The 13,513-nt window shown below is 37.8% G+C and overlaps 1 long non-coding RNA gene across 1 annotated transcript; it reads left to right on the top strand.

The window, feature by feature from the left end:
• Positions 1–5,286: 5,286 nt before the first annotated feature.
• Positions 5,287–13,087, top strand: LOC145667996 (uncharacterized). The gene is made up of 3 exons (XR_014127935.1): positions 5,287–5,399; positions 8,378–8,515; positions 13,046–13,087. It is a non-coding gene; the product is annotated as an uncharacterized LOC145667996 (long non-coding RNA).
• The last annotated feature ends 426 nt before the right edge of the window (positions 13,088–13,513 follow it).

Raw genomic sequence — 13,513 nt, 5'->3', positions numbered from 1 at the left:
TCCCATGCGTGTGGTTTGGTGTCAATGAGGCATCAGGTTGATAATTCAATCTGGACCTCACCTGACTCCGTTCTCCCTATTTCTCTTTCCCTTACTGCACACACACTTTGAAACGCGCGGGCGTCTCGCCCTATAATTTGGAGTCCGGCCTAGGACTTCGAGGCACAACTGTGTAACAGTTATCCGCCGACCTCGGTAAAAAAAAAATAAAAAAATAAAAAAAAATATCGAAAGTTATCTTTCTGGCATGTTTATTCGGTTACAGAAACGGTTGTCCAAGGCAAGTTGCTGGGAGTTAAAGGGTTAATATAGAACTGGCCTTACACAAGGTGTTAGGAAACTAAAACACAAACTTTCTTGAGGGATTTGGAGATTATGCACGACTAACTGCAAGAGAGCGTGATTGTAAGATTTCATGTGTCATAACTGACTATAGTACGTATTAATGTTACTCAATTCCATTAACAAACTCTTAGATTAAAACTCTGTAGGATGAAACCTTACAACCATGGATTCCTTCTAGCTTATATCTACCAACAGGTTTTGCATGAACTCACAATAGTATATATATTTTATTTTTATAAATTTTTTTTCTTAAAAAAAAAACCAATTCCTAACCATATTATTAAGCATGACTTCGAACTGATTATGAGTACAGCTTCTAATAGTATAAAGAAAAGTAAGATTTTGTGAATCCAATAATTTGCTAATTACCATTGTATTTACGGTACTGAGTACAAGTATAGTTATACGTGTTAAATGTGCTTGTCGCAGGCTATTAAGTTTATTCAACTAGAAATGAAAGAATTTTTGACATTATATACACTCAAACAAAAAAAAAAAATAGCGTGAAGCGCTTTAAAGTTTGACTGTGATGAACGATAAAATTACAAGAGTAGTTCTCATTGTTTATAGTATAAGCCAAATGGGATAACATGTAATGATGTAGACTAGTATACTCAATTGTGTTGCCTGATTTTTTTTTTTTTTAAATTAATGCGGGGTTGTGCTTTACAGTTTGTGAACAACATTTCTTACGTTGTTTCTATATACCAGTTATACTTTATCAATCATAGGCTATACTCTACTTTCCAGAATCAAATGAAGATTTTATAACCTGTAATGTATTGAAAGTATTGGAGTACTCCCTTGAGTAAACCTTTGAAAATATTTGAATACTCCATTACATATTTGGTAATATATTTGGTAATATATTTACTTGTAACATAGAAGTGATTGCATACTAAATGATTAAATCGCATATGTAAAATAACTTGAGTAATGAACAACTAGCGATTACAACAGTTGCTGAATGCTTAATAAATGTTAGAAATGCGTCTATACGCATTTTATATTAAACTCATCCTATTGTTATCAAAAATGCATCTCACATTATTAGTTATTGCTCTTTATATTGATAATGCAATAAAAATGTAATATATTTCAAACTTACTGTATAGCTCTGTTCCATACAGGGTAATCATAGTATGTACATGTGTTTTTCTAAACTTCTACTCAGCTTGATTGCTATTTTGGCCTCGATTTGGTTTCTCTCATCCTGTGTGGTATGCATTACGCTAGACACAATGATATTTACGTATGCTGATAACGTACAGGCATTACAATCGATTAGCGCATTTTAGCACACCTAAGGATTACATACAACAACTCTAGACTTCTTTTCATGAATCCATGAGAGGTTGTGTTAGCAAAGGGGGGAGTCTGAATGGTTAAAATACTGACCCTATGGTTAGTGTGTTAGTTTATGCCCTAATGGCCTATGGTAGTATCAGATACAAAATCTAATAATCCGGGATGCCGTTACATTTGCTATACCAGAGTACATGTTTTTACAGGGGACTACATAACATTTCTTTATAATAATGGGGGAATGTTAGGGAGGGTTTATAGGTTAGTATTGTTAGTATTCCTATTCTTTTTATTATTAATAGTATTAACATATTTTATGTCCCCTTTTCTTTTTTTTTCTTTTTTTTTTATATATATACACACCGAAATCGAAAGGGTTTTCTTTGCGGTTACAAAGGGAATTTTACGAAGTCAAGTTACATCATGTTTCATCGTGTTAGTGGATCTTGTTGATTTATAGGATAGATTTTAAACGCAAAAGTTAACCACAACATAAGCTATAGTTGATATGTTTTTAAAACACACCGGAAGTATGTTCCGTTCTTTCTTTTAATTCTACTAGCCTTGACTGATAACGCCTCGGTTTCCGTTGTGGTGAACTTTTCTGTTTTTAAATCTTAAATACGTCGTGTAAGTGATTTAATTGTACGGAGAATAATTCTATATGAAGTCGTCGTGGTGACCTTGTTGTTAAGCAACAGTTAAATCCAATGTGCAATGGATAATTTAATAAATTACTTCCTTGTCTTTTTCGCTTCGGTGTTTGCCAAAAGATAGCTATACAGAGGGTTCCAAAACTTACGGTCTTTAACATGGTGGAATGAAAATGTGTAAACTCGATTACCATACTCACTTATAGGCTTCGAACATGTTTAAAAAAAAAAAACAAACTTGTGCTTTTACTTGACCAAACAATAGAAATTTAATTTTTACATTTAGACAATAACTGTCCCTGGTTTTTGTTATTGGTCCGTTAGATCGTGGATATTACAATGAAATTGAGTTGTTTCATATATTGAAAAATATTTAAAGTCATTTATGCATATATTGAAAAATGTTTACAATCTTCTTATGATTTTTCACAACGCTGATTTGAAAGGAGTTTTTATTCCTTTTATTTTGAGTCTTATCACTTGTCCAAATTTTCTGTTTGTACTGATACGAGAAGAGTTTTTCACCTGTAAGCAATGAACTGAGGTAAGTCAATGGAAGTCTGTCCATAGATAAACGAGATTTTCTTGTCACTGCAGGATTTTATCAAAGTTTGTAGCACAAAGAAAGTTCTGGATTCGGATGGAAGTTCAGATTTTAGATCACTGTTGCCCATTTCTAAACAGTGATGGATCGATCAATAACAGTAATCGATTACCATATCATCCCTCTGGATCAGCCCTGGAGGGGGCTGACAGGCTGCAATCTGGATCCTTGGGTACCTCCAGATACCAGGGGGGGGGCCTTACTCTAGACATCACACTGGGTAGGCAATGGATATGGCTCTGCAATCAGAGAGACTATTAGACTACATAATCATTAATGCGTGACATAATATCCTTGTCTTATGCGAAGTACTTGTTTACATAGGAAGTCCACCGAATTCCTTTTTTAATTGTTTATTATATATATTTATTCAACGGGGCTGACCACACATCAAATCTAAGAAAGATATAGTAATCAATGGAACCTGCAGGGGTTACCCAAAAATGAGGCTATTCGAAGATGAGATTCGAATACAGAATGTTTTTCCTCCAGATGTCCTGAATGTGCTGACCACACATCGTCAGCATCTAGGTATAGAAACCTGTTTAAATATTGTATGTGTTTGTAGTATTATTACAAGAATCAATTTTGTATCATTGAACAAATAAACCAGAAGCCTAGAATTGATTGTATGTGCGCTGACCACCCATTATTGTTAGAATGCCTCTTGTGTTCAAGCTGTGACTGTGGATGAAGATCGAACAATGTCACGGTAAGACAAGTTCTTCTCAAATAGATTGATGTACCTAACTCGGCTTGTTTCGTTGTGAGTGGAATGATAATGATGGAGGAAACTGCATTGTTAAATATTCTTTCCACTTACTGTTATGATTACTGAGTGATGAATCATATGGTGAGTAAATCCAAGGTACTTTACAAGATGGGTCAATACCTAGTGTGTTATGACACGTCAGGACGTAATGGCCATATTGACATACATTTGCCGTATCTTTTGTTTCAGCTGTAGTCAGGTTGAGAACTAGAGTATTAAAAGGAAGTTTGAATTTAGCCAGCGTGGCGGAAGTGAACTAATTATACAGCTTGGTATACTGACAAGTGGCTTGGTAAATTATCAGCTCAGCTGACGAATGTTTGGAGGGAGAGAGGGGAAAAAGGGGGTTTTGCATCGCAACTGAGAGAATTCATCTAGTATACTGTTACAGAAGCCAGCTTCAGACCAGTGACATCTCAGCATTGTCAGATAAGTATATTTGCATTGTTTTTCTGATTTAGAAGACAAGAAGTGGTCAGTCGTTCAGATTTTCATGCATGAGTACAAGAAGTCTATTGTATACAATCTTTTATACCTTGGAATGTTAATATTATCTACCTTTTCTTTATGGTGAGATTTTATTCTAGGTTACTGCGTAACCCACAGAACTAATGTTCAGAGTTTAGATTCAACAAGATTTAAATAAATCTAATTATACCATTGCAAATATGCTAGTTAAGAAAATTAGTTCCAGAGTATCATCAAAATTTTGTTAATGAATTTAACTAAAAACAATACTTGTAACTTATCTAAAGCAGACTAATAAAAGGTTCTGGCAACTAATTGAACTAAAACACAATCAAGGAGAACTGATATAACTTTAAACATGCAAAATTTCATAATGGAACTGCATTTCTAGCTTTACACTTTATTACACCTTAAGTACTCATAGTGTTCAAGACAAGACGTATCTCACAATGGGGCAATCCAGCACTTGAGAAATGCTCAGTTAACGTGCATATTATTTTTTCACAATTGTAGTGTCTCGCTAAATCTCTAATAATTTGTTGTCTCAATCGTTATAGGTTTCTTAAAATAATACTGTAGGGTTTTTAATTCTATAAGGTTAATTAAGATAAATGAGTCCCTCAGAGGAGGCCGTCTTATCTTGGGCACATGGTGATGTATCCATTATATTGCATCCTTTTTTTTGTAAGTAACTTAGGAAGAATAATAAAGGAAAATGTCAAATTCCCCCTTTTTTTTTTTTTAAACAAATTGATACTCAAGTGATTAAAAACTTATAACTTTTAACAGAAGTATAAAAGGAAAACGAATACTCAGTTATTTCCAAGGTGTAGGTCCTTCCACTGCTTTTTACCTGGGCCGGTTCTGCTACTTCGGCTTCTGTAAGGAAAAACCTGAAACGAAAAAAAATTCTCCCACACACACATAGCATTATAGGCTGGACGTGGAAACCTGAAGTTGAGTGTAGTGTCCCAGCTACTTATTAGTCGAATTTGACGAACTTGGTAGTTAAGGCGTGACTGGGTTTTGAAGGAGAGCTATCTTATTTAATTTTGAAATATTAAGTATGAGGCTAATTATTGTTTTTATTGAGTATGATAATCAACGAGTTTAAATAAGATCTTAACTTTGTGATTCATATTTTTCAGCTTGTTGGAGTATACATACCATCTATTGCTCGGAAAACACAAAGGAAGGAGAAGAGAAGACGTACGTCTCCAAAGACACTAAGGGGAGGTTTTCTTGTTACAGGGTAAGTACTATCTCCTTGACTTGTTAATGTGTTATTTTTGAAACATGCATTTCAAGTTCTTCACGTCAATGAAATCTCGGTTCATATCCTGGGTGTATCCCATACTGATTGTTATTATTACTGAATTAAGTGAAAAACTACAATGAAAGAGAGTGACCTAAGTTACAATGTAACAGTGATTATACAAAATGCGATTTGCATAATCTGTGATTCTAGTAAGTGGATCCCTAAGGGAGAACAAACGTGGTTACGTGGTTGTCACTCATGCAAAAAGTGCTTGAGTCGGGACTCGATCTCCGACTTATCTATTTCCTTTCAACGTGATCTACAATTTCGTAACTGCCAATCACCTCCGGTAATTGAGACCATTTTTACAACGATATTAATGTTGACTGGAATATGTCGGGGCTCGAACTCAGGACCTCTAGTGTAGGTAGTGAGGATATGTGATCCACTAAATGTCTATTGAAAGTATTTGATTCTAGCCTACTTTTACATAACCAATTCAAGTACCAACTTGCGCTCGTGAGGAGCGATAATTTCGATATAGGACAAAAGAAGGGATCCCTTAGGGGCTCGAACCAGGAATCGCTAAGAGTCAATTGTTTATCTGAGACTATGGCTTATCCCAATCGTGATGATTTATGAGGCAACCTTATTATTGTTATTCATTTCGTCGTGACGTCATTTTCCTATTTTATTCGTTATTTATCTATTTGCTTGTTATAAATGCTGGTGTATTCTTTGCTGTTGACTTTTCGCGCAACCATCATCCTGAGTCGGATGCACTTCCGTCACCTGATAAGAGTTGATTTCCTTTGTAGTTTTTTTTTTTTTTTTAAAAAAAACAATTTGTAAAGCACAATGATATTTGATTAACTTTTAAGTTTCAGAGAGTACACGTTTGTTTGTTTATATTGACATGTTATTTCCCTTACAAGGATAATTACTGTCCCGTTTGTATATTTATGTCCTAAAGTTTGTGTATCACTCTCATGGAATGTTTGACTTGGATTTAACATGTGTCAACTGTGGTGTTTTCCATTGATCAAACAGGGCCGCTTATGGAGGGGGCCACCAATTTTGAAAGTCTAGGTGTTTATTCTGAGTAGAGTTTCGTTATGTTATACGAAAATTCGAAAGTCCTTAGTTTATATTAACACACCAAATGAACTATATCTATATAACACAAATGAATTCACTAAGAACAATTAACTATAATAAAAAAAATAAATCCAAAGTTAAAATCCTCAGTAAGCAGAAACCCAACTAACTTACGATGTGAATAAAAAATAAAAGAATAACTAAAGTAATATCTAAAAGTTATTGTACCACTTAATTGTACCACTTAATTGGTTACTACTGGATTATATCTGATATCATTGTACAATATTTGTTTTATTTTATTTTCTTTTATTTTATTTTATTTTATTTTTTTATTATTTTTTGTTATATTTTAGTTATGCATATCTATATGTATATAATCCTTCCCGCCCAGACTCCTCAGAAAAAAAAAATAAAATAAAATAAACCTAGAACTTCAGCGCAATAAACCTTAAAGGCTGAAAAGTGTAATGAATAAAAAGAAACAATACTGAATAATAAAACTAAGACTACACAATATATATGAGGAGCCTGGTAGGTGAGGTGAACAAATGTCAGGCAACATATATAAGGTAATAAAAAGGAAGCAAATTCAGGTAGCAAATATATTGACAGCACTTAATGGCTGGGAAGAGTATATACAAAAGAAATTTGAGGAAAAATAATATGTAGCAATGAAGCACAAAGCAATCACAAGCGGGTCAACTACCCGTTAGGGGATGTAAATACGAATCACTGATGTAATTGGTGCCCGACAGGCAATGCATTGTGTAACCGCCAGTCCACAAGCAACACAGGTGGCGGCATGATTGCATGGTCGGAATACCAGTTGTACTTCTTCAAGTAGACAAATTTTACACAGGGAATTTGAGGGGAGGGGGTGTGATTGTCTGTGGGGTGGTCGGAATTTTCAACAACCTCATTAGCGGCGACCGGGATCTCAGTATCTGGCAATACTACTGGTTGTGGGGTAGGTTGGGATTGATCTTGGGATGCCGGCTGTAACAGACGAGTGACGAAATCTTGGCCCTTATGAAGTAAGAGAAAAGCGCAGCGGGGCGCATAACGCGCGTGTTCCACCCAGGGGTCATCGGTGGGTTCCCACCGATGAAGGCCCAGACCACAGAAAAAGCAGATAGTTTGGTCTCCCTTTTTCGCATAAAAGAAACCGGCTCGGCTTAATGCCTGTGGAGTTTGAGCTAGAGCCGGGGGCCACAATGAAAAGGACTCCAATCGTTTTTCTTCGAGAGTGTAGTGTGGATATTTGGGTCCAGTTATTGTGATTTCCGAAGTGCCTGCGACGGCAGGGGATTGCCCCTGTGAGGATGAGAGACGCTCTGGGCGGGAATTGGGCATATACGTCCAATGATAGGGGCCACATTCGTCTCTACCTGTAGGAAAATTTTGTAAAAGCGGGCAAGAAGGTGAACACTGACGATGCAATTCAGTCGGATCATCCCCTGGTTCAAAAAGACCAATCTGCAAATTACAAAATATACAAGCTACTCTATCTGGTTTGCAGAGGAAATAGAATCCAGCGCGTGCTAACGAAGCGGGCGAAATAAAAGATACCGACCAGTCAGTAAAAGTTGATAATCGAACATTTTCATCACGTAGAGCGTCCATGGATGGGCCAGGTGCAGATGGTGTGGGTGTAGGCTCCATGGTGGCTAGAGGAGGAGGAGACAATAAAAAAAAATAAGATATAATAGTGTTCCTAAAAGAAAGAGATCTGGAGAGAGAGAGTGATATGTTGAGATGGGGGGATAGGCGCCCCCTTTTCTTTTTTGAGCTTGTTGTAATTATCGTCCTAGCATAATATAAATATAAGGTATGCCAATGGGCAGTGTTTAATTGCGTTATTTATTTTATAGGTTTGGGTTTATCCAGTAACACTTAAGTATCGTGGCGGCGATTGTTGCTGACAGTATGGGCGACGGCGAGCTCGTACTAGAGCACGTCTACGCAGTGTAATGCCAGTAAAAATAACAGACAACAGTCCGATGACCAAGGTAATTACCATAAATACTATATTAATGAGAAACATTGTCGAATAGTCTGTTAATATAGGTTCTGAAGATGGGAACCCTGAACGAAGGGTACATGGGTGACAAATGAAAGGTACGGTCTCACTGGGTATGTCTTGAAGCCATTGCACAGGAATTAGTTTTACAACACGTGCTTTTTCCACGTGATGAGTAATGCAAGGATAAATAGATTGTTGTACAACCCCTTGTAGTCGCACAGAGCATCGACAACCAAGATTTATCAAAAAACTGCCATAATCATCTGGGGACATCATATTTGGAATGTCCGTTTCTGGGCATGAAATATGAATCGACATTCCACGTCGGGCAAGAATCGTGACAGTAGTGAAATTTAACCGGTGAAATAAATCAACCGATGGGAGAGATTTGCATTTCAGAGGACAATTGTCTCGGATGGCCGAAGAATTTGAGTGCAAAAGGGATAGGAGACAGGGTATTATGGAGAATTCGTGCGGTTGAAATTCACGGGCTAAACAAATGGTTTCCTTTGAAAAATCACAGTCTACGGTCATGAGTTTATTGGACGGCCATCGGGTTACTATATGTTGGATAGGCAGATCCACATGACAGACTTCCTTACCCCTTTGGAAAGGAATAATCCGCAAATGTTGGAGTTGTAAAGTAGTTCCGCGTTGTCGTAACGGAATTTTAATAGCCATGATGACTTGCGTAGGCGCAATGATACATTCACTAAGTCTATACGAGTAAAGAATCGAAATATCTGAGGGAGGTATGGCTAACTCATACGCTGTTGACTTAAGCCGTTGTTCCAGTTCATACGTCAAGTTAAGTAGTAAATCAGGGGGAAGTAAGGTAGGGGTGACAGAATTCGTTAAGCATGATGCAATCAATTGATCCCACGTTTGAATTTTTATGGACAGTTCGTAAAGTTTTCCATGGAATCACGGATGCATGTTGAGCTAGTCTTAAGTTACCAAGAAAGGTTTGAAGCTGTGAAGTAGTAATCCAAGCTTGCTTAACGTGGATTTTCGTGACAAAGACAAAGGCATAGCCTTGCTGACTATGATCTTGCATGAGTACTTCTAGATTATTTGGAGGTAGTTTGTCCCAAATGTTTTGTCCATCGGGCGGTACGAACGACTCGTATAGAAATTCAAGTACTAGTGGTAACGATGAATCATAAAGGATAACGTGCGGATCACTGTCTGTAATCACGCCAGAATGGGCAAGGGTCGAAAGTTCTAGAGCATGCGCCTCACCAGTAGCGAGCAATAGTACCGTGATCGTTGCTAGTCATAAATTAGTATTACGAGGAGGGGCTGGGGGACGTCGGTCTTGACTCGAGGAGGGTTCCTCTAGGGGTTGGGAGGTAGGTGGAGGGGGGTTTCGAAGAACAGAAAAAACTCGAAGACACAGTGTCTTATAACAACAAAATAGAATAATTCCCGAAATTGTTATTCCAATAACGGCATAAAGTAGTGGTTCTGTTATCTCATGAATAATGCCTTGAGCTTTCACCGGCTGGGGGTAAGTAAGCAGAAGAGGCCACAGAGTGCTCTTTAAACGAAGGGTCATATAAATCATGCATAAGGTAAGAACAGTGTTCCATACGAACAAAATCGTAAGATATGGTCTGCCACTGATATCTGATACTTTAATTGTTTGGGGAAGTGCGATGGGGGTTAGCCTATGAGATTGTAATGGCGGCTCATAGTAGGTTACCTTTACTGACCAGTTTTGGTTTAATGTCGCATTAAGGTCGGTGAATTCCAATTCACCTAAGAGATTTTTAGGTAATTTAAGAGTCTCTAAGGGTAACCAAGTTAAGGGTAGTAAACGCTTGACGGCAGGATCCATGATGGAGTCCTTGGGGCATGGGAAACGGGGAGGAATTCGTAATTGAGAATTAATTTCCAATGCACATTTACAGTGCAGACTAACTTTGAGAGACCCAGGAGTAAAAGGATCCTGTTTAAGACTTTCACTCTTGTCTGGGCATATCATGGTCATTTGACGGGGAGGGTTAGTAATAAGATAGGTGTCTTCACTCAAGGGAGTGATAATGGGTTGTACGTGTGGATAACAAGTAAATGCACAAAATTGATTGATTTCCGCGACCGAAGATGTTTGCCACAAATGATAGATACAATTCGGAGCTTGGAAAGATGTACGTGTTATTTCCGGTATTTTACAAAGTCCATCAGGTCTGTTCAAACACGTGATAATATCGTAGTCGGTTAAAATAGTTTCATATTCAGAATTAGTAGCCAGTAGGGCCGGTTCATGTATTACCTTGCACGTTTGATTGTGGTAGTGAAATGGTAATGGAATCAAACGGAATAATTTTATGGGGTGAGCCCCACGAGTGATTGGAATTTTGGCAATCAACGTCACACTATTTCCTACAAAATGGCAGGTGGTTGTCCGTAAATTATAGTAGCGAAATATTTCCGATTGTGGTATAGCCAATGAATATCCTTGTTTCTGAAGTCGAAGCGCTAAAACCTGTAAATCACGCGCTAATTGTTTGGGGTTAACTGCTGTTAACGACATACTTCCCTCAATGCAAGCAGTGTGGATGTCCTTATGTTGGCGCTCGTATTGGAGCGTAGCAAGGAGCTTGCTTAGGGTGAGAACTTGCACTGACAATGCGGTATCATGATTACGAGCTACTTGCTCGATTACCCTATTTACTGCCTTCTGAAGCGATTTCACTTTATCCTGTATTGAATGTACAGCATTGTTCACTTGGGTAGAGAAATTTCTTGTAGAGTCTCGAGTCAATAGTATGTTATGATGATCTGAATGTATTTGATCTACTATTTGATTCAACAATTCACCCATCTTTCTTTGGTTGGTAACGTAATTTTGGAAGGTACTTTTCGACACAGTGTTACAACACCAAGAGAGAAAGCTACCAATGAAATCTAAACCACGTTTTGTTTTATCTGTTCGAAATGCTGTGAGGTCAAGAAATTCTTGCTGCAATTGTAAGTCAGTGATCTTTTGGATTTCTACAATTGATTGCAACAATGTACATGAATGTTCAGACGCCTCTCTAGTCTGATCGCAATAACCGGAAGTGAACGCTTGCTGAAGAGTTTTGAATTCATCATGCAACTGAGGTAGATTGTATATGGGTATGGTATAAGCCAATATAGCTAACTTATGATAGGGTACCTGAGAAGTTAGTAGTTCCCAAAACACTCCTGCATTCGCAAGTACAGGAAGAACGCTTTCCTGGTTGGATAATGGAAGACAAGAACTTCCAATTCCCAATATAACAAAAAGATAATGACGAATTAACATTTTTCTGAAAGAAACAATAAACAGAAACAATTATATAGGATAACATATCGCCGAGAAACCCGGCTTACGACGGTATGATAATAATGCCTTATTTATTTATTTGCATTGGACCATCAACTATTGTGTCAAATCAACAGGGATATGTTTAATATTAATGAGGTAGAGTAATCACGTATAGTCTGACCGTGGGTTTTATATATTTAGGGGTTCTTTGCCTTAAGGTACCGGTTAAAAAGAAATGTATTCCTCTTCCAAAACCTCATTCCATGTGACGGGTCGGGAGGCAACTCGCAGTTGGAGGGTTGCATCACTTGTTCCCATTACCAGGAATATGCGAAATGCGAACCCGTACGTAGCGTACACACTTCTCATCCAACGCGTGGTTTTTAAACCAAAAAGTTTCAACCATCCCTTGAAAAGGATAAGGTTTCCTATCTGACAATATCGAAATGCAAGATAGCGTCGCAGATAGTATCGAAAAAAGGGTGGAAGTATCTTGGAAGCTTGTCGGGAGGGAATGAATGCAAATAGCTTATCCCAGAGTTTTCTTTCCCACAATGTTATGTACGTCCACACTCGTAGGGGAATGACACTACCTCTATTAGTGGTGATATGGCAGCGTCGATCTCCAGAATTGGAATTCGTAGGAATATCCGTTTCCGGAGAGAGACAACAAGAACAGTGTTCCTGTATCCATCGAGCGATGCTGGACATACCTAAGATAGGCTATTGTTTGATCCGTTAAATTATTCACCGTATCCGCAAGGGCTTTGGGGGACAATTGTCGGTATATTAGGCTAAGGCAGATAACTTCTAGGGCTTCCAGGAAATCTACGGATAAATGGACATATACCAAGTCCGGGGGCAGTTGTCGATTTATGCAAGATAGAATTTGAGCCACAAAGGATTTTGCAAAATATTTCCGCTGAGAGATGCGAGTGAAGAGCGGCATGGGGCGTACAGCTAAGTGATAAAAGTTTTAACTTACAACCTTGTCCTGAGACTGACCTTCTACTGTCTGACCTCTCTACGAAAGATAAAACGATAATTATATGGTCATCGTAAATGAATTGTGACTTATAGGGGATAGTTGTCTGTTTCTATTAGACTTAGCTACTAATAGTCTTATTACTATTATGTCATGCCTTAATTTGTTTAGTTACCTATTTATTTATTTATTTATTTATTTTTAAATGAGTAATCCTCTCTCTTATCTCTTTCCAGATCGGGGATCTAGGAGCCGTTATCATCCACAATTTATCGAAGAGGAAGGCGGTACATATGAAGTGTAAGGTGGAAGGATCTTATGGTTCATCACAAGTATTAATCTTTGTTATGGCTTTACCGCTCTCCTTCTCCTTCGGAAATTAGGTCCTCTAACATACAAAATGGATCCGCCCAGGAGGGTGATTCTATTTTTTTCGAGTACCAGCTGTGTAATTTTAGTACTTGTTGGATTCCACATTCAAAATGATTTTGTAAGTGCTCTGAAAGGGGCCAGGGTACTATGGGGTCAGGCAACTGGTCTAAGGAAACATTAATCAAAGGTTTAAGGTCCAGGATAAACCATTCCTGGCATGCTTCTCTTAAGGCGGCTGCCGTCGGCTCGCCATAAACGAACACCGTGGATCCCATTGGGATCTTGTTTTTAATTTCGCCTAACGCTTCATGTAAATAACATTCTCCTTGGTC

Source organism: Thermobia domestica, chromosome 1 (assembly GCF_964235325.1).
Source record: "Thermobia domestica chromosome 1, izTheDome1.hap1.1, whole genome shotgun sequence".
Classification (NCBI taxonomy): domain Eukaryota; kingdom Metazoa; phylum Arthropoda; class Insecta; order Zygentoma; family Lepismatidae; genus Thermobia; species Thermobia domestica.
The sequence above is the reverse complement of the archived record's forward strand: the minus strand, read 5'-3'. Positions and strand labels throughout refer to the sequence as shown.